At 44.2% G+C, this 3,799-nt stretch overlaps 1 long non-coding RNA gene across 1 annotated transcript; it reads left to right on the top strand.

Moving 5' to 3' along the window:
• Positions 1-2,196: 2,196 nt before the first annotated feature.
• LOC118749405 lies at positions 2,197-3,377 on the top strand. Its single transcript, XR_004994214.1, has 2 exons — positions 2,197-2,635; positions 2,704-3,377. It is a non-coding gene; the product is annotated as an uncharacterized LOC118749405 (long non-coding RNA).
• The last annotated feature ends 422 nt before the right edge of the window (positions 3,378-3,799 follow it).

Below are 3,799 nucleotides of genomic sequence, written 5' to 3'. Positions count from 1 at the left end.
CTTTTTCGTTCATATACGCTTCTATTCTGTGCTTCGCAGATGCTTTTTCATAGCTTGGTAATACAAAACTAAAATTTGTGTTAACATTTCAACATCTTGGGACCGTCTGGAATCTAAGAAATAACAGCGAGCACCTCTGCAAACTCAGCTACAGCTAAAGGTATGTAAACGTACATTTCTTACAATCATTCAAACAAATTTAATTTCAAATTGAAAACACATTTCTTCCAAAATAACTTAAAATCGCACACACGGAAGAACCAAAAAGATTGAAAAATCATGATCCTTTTTTCTTTCGTCTGTCGATTTTAGAACTGGTTCGGAACTATAGAATTTAGGACTAGTTCAGAACTATCGAAAAAGGGATGCAGCGGGGGGCAATTGACACTTCCTAGGACATCGCCATGTTAAATTCGCCAGTTGCTTGCATGCAAAAGAGATTTATCGCGAACCAGTACTGGGTCTAAATGTACTAGAAGCGCACCAGTTCAGAACTAGAGATTTTCCCACAGGGTTATAGCAACAAAACATGTACAAACGACGAGAAAGCGACAGCATGCGAAGGCACACTAACACGCTCGCACTTTTAGCTCACACTTGTTTATGGTGGCGCCCGCATTTCGCACAGTGTTGGGAAATGAAATTGTTCCTTCAGTACGAAATCTATACAAAAACTATACTTTTCGACTGTAAATTGCATCGACTTTTAATTTGCTCATATATTAGTACATGCATACATAGATTCCCTTCAAGATCAATGATTTGATGGTATTCATGGGAAAGTTTATGTAGGTACGTTTTACACTTTGAACATAAATGTGTATGCACATATTTTAAGGTACACTTCTTAATAAACAAATTTTTTTTAGTTATTATGCATGGATAAAGGAGACATCTTCTTTGAATTCAGTACTAAAGTTTGACATTTTATTTTTAGTATTTCAAGTGCTTATCAAAACTTTACGACACTCACATATTGACAAGATTGGCCATTTATCTTAAAATTATTTAATTTTAATTACTTGTCCAGCGGGTAGTAAAAAATGGCTGGACGCGTACGGTCCCCTCCGATGCCCGGGCAAGGTCGGTTGTAAGAAGTGCCTTCTCTATGCATACCGGCTCTGCGGACGAGTGACTAACCCTTTCCGGACTATTCGTGGGACCACATATGGAACAAAAACAAACAAACAACAACAACAAACAAACCAACAACAGCAACAGGAACAGCGTACCAGCGAAGAAGGGGACGACGTAACGCTGTCAGAGGAGGAGCAGCTCCTCAAATCCCCAAGGTCAGGTAAGATGGTTGCAAGTACTCCTGGTGGCGCCAGCCATAGTACCCCAGTTGTACAAGCGCCAGAAACCAGCAGGGTGGAAGATGCCAGACAAAGTATCACCACTCTGCAAATAGTCAAAAATAGCACCGGTAGTGCCTGCCGTAGTACTCCGGACGAGCAGCCAACAACCAGCAAATCGGCGGCCGTTGCAGGCAGCAACCCCGCCTCTAAGAAAAGAAAACCCTCGGGCGTGGTCATGAGACAGATGTACCAGAAGGCGCTGTATATGTTAAATAAAATTGACAAAAATGCAGCGGCCGGTACGGTACATGAGCGTGACGAGGAAGACAAGGCAAAATACAGGCAAATAGTGGAAGAGTACGAAAAGTTACAGACAAATCGTGCAGCCACAATCGAGGCCACCGAAGCGAAGAAGCGGAACCGCTCTCATAACGAAGGCGGCCAAGGGGCCATCGCAAAGAAGGCTAAGCAAGGTGGTGATGCGGAGTCCGCAGCACCCGCGAAGCATCGCTATTTTAGTGACGTCGCTAGAGATCATCTACAGGCGGCGATAATAGATGAAAACAGCAAGACACCGCTAGCAGTGCAGCAAAAATGGGTGGAGATTGATGTGAGGCTGTCGAGCCTCGTAATGAACCACGTACTCGACAACCCCGAAGGTCTTCACCCAGAGTTCGACTCGTCGGAATCCCTACGGGGATACCGGGTAGTCAAGTGCGCGAACCAGTTCTCCCTGGATTTCCTTGCTGGATGCGTCGCTAAGATCAGCGACACTTTTGTCGGCTTGAAGCTCAAGCTGATCCCAGCTAAGGACATCCCAAGGAGACCACGTGCGCGCATTTGGCTGCCTCCGATGGATGAACCAGGCGAAAAGTTGCTGCGGTTTCTTAAGCTACATAACAAAGACATACCGGCGATCGAGGAATGGGAACTTATAAAAGTTGAAGAGCCAAGAAGGCCTACAAATAAGCCCATTCTACTAGCTATTTGTGCAGAGTCACTAGACGCCTTAGAGAAGGCTGACTATCGGCTCTGCTTCGGTATCCGTAAGGCTAGAGTGCGGGTATTCCTCGGAGAGGTTAGCCCGGTAGAAGAAGATCCCGGGGTTGATGGAGCTGGTGAGCTTCTCATGGGTGTGAAGCTGACAGATGACCCTGAACCAGAAACTTAAAGTAGCCCAAATAAATCTGCAGCACTCCAAATGTGCTACAGATAATCTAGTTGTCCTTCTCAGTGAGGAGGATATAGACATTAGCCTAATTCAAGAGCCCTGGGTCAAGCACGATACAATCATGGGACTAAATATAAATAATTATAAACTCTACTATAAGAGCGAGGTGGGTAAACCGCGGGCGTGTATTCTTATCAAGAACGGTATAAATGCATTCATGCATTCTAATTTCAGCACATCAGATACAACAATGGTTAAGGTGGAGACCACCGGACAGCCAAGTATACTCCTGGTCTCATCATACATGGCCCACGATAGGGACAGTCCGCCAACCGAAATCCAGGAGATAATAGCCAAAAACCCCAGACAAATTATAGTCGTCGGCTGCGATGCGAATGCAAGGCATCCAGTTTGGGGTAGTTCTACGGAGAACGACCGAGGTGAGTCTTTACTACACTTCTTATTAAATACTAACTTAAGCATCTGCAATAGAGGTAATACACCCACATTCATATTCCCGAGTTCAAACCGGTTTCCTGGATGGGAGGAGGTGCTGGATCTGACCCTGTTATCAGAGAACGACAGCGTGTCTGTAGAAGAGTGGAGAGTATCTGATAGGCCTTCAATGTCTGATCACCGTCTGATCCTCTTTAATCTGCACGGAATTTCCAGCACCCCCTCAAAATACAGAAACCCCCACAGGACTAATTGGGAAAGATATAGTAACACAATTAAGCATAAACTAAGTAAGCTCCCACTAAATACAACTGTCACTACAGTTGAGGACCTTGATAATAGAGTAAATAAACTAGAAGAGGTTATGAAGAAAGCCTTTGAAAGATCAACTCCAGTTAGTACAGCAAGAAAGAAATCCCCACCCTGGTGGAATGGGGATCTCAGAGCCCAAAGAGACAAATTAAGGAAAATCTACAATGATTGCTTTAGAACTAAAAACTGGGCGCCTTATAAAAGCGCCGTCAGATCTTATAAAAAGGAGTTGAGGAAATCTAAAACTAAATCCTGGCAATCTTACTGCTCTTCTATAGAGAACTCTAAAGACTCAGGCAGGCTCAGCAAAATCCTATCAAAAGAACACACAAATATCACACTCATTAAGGGAGAAAACGGGGTGTGGACGAACACAGCTAGCGATTCTCTAAACACGTTAGTCAAGTTCCATTTCCCAGGATGTATTCGACATCCACCCACATCAGGGTCAATTGAACCTGGTTCAACTAGCAGTATACTGTTGAACTCGATCGTGAGCAGGGAAAAGATTATTTACGCTATTAACAGCTTCTCTCCCTTCAAATCCCCTGGACCAGATGGC

The sequence above is a fragment of the Rhagoletis pomonella genome, unplaced genomic scaffold (genome assembly GCF_013731165.1).
Source record: "Rhagoletis pomonella isolate Grant_MI unplaced genomic scaffold, Rhpom_1.0 Rhpom_scaffold_00016, whole genome shotgun sequence".
NCBI classification, from domain to species: domain Eukaryota; kingdom Metazoa; phylum Arthropoda; class Insecta; order Diptera; family Tephritidae; genus Rhagoletis; species Rhagoletis pomonella.
Note: the sequence above shows the minus strand (reverse complement) of the source record. Positions and strands in the feature narration are given on the sequence as shown.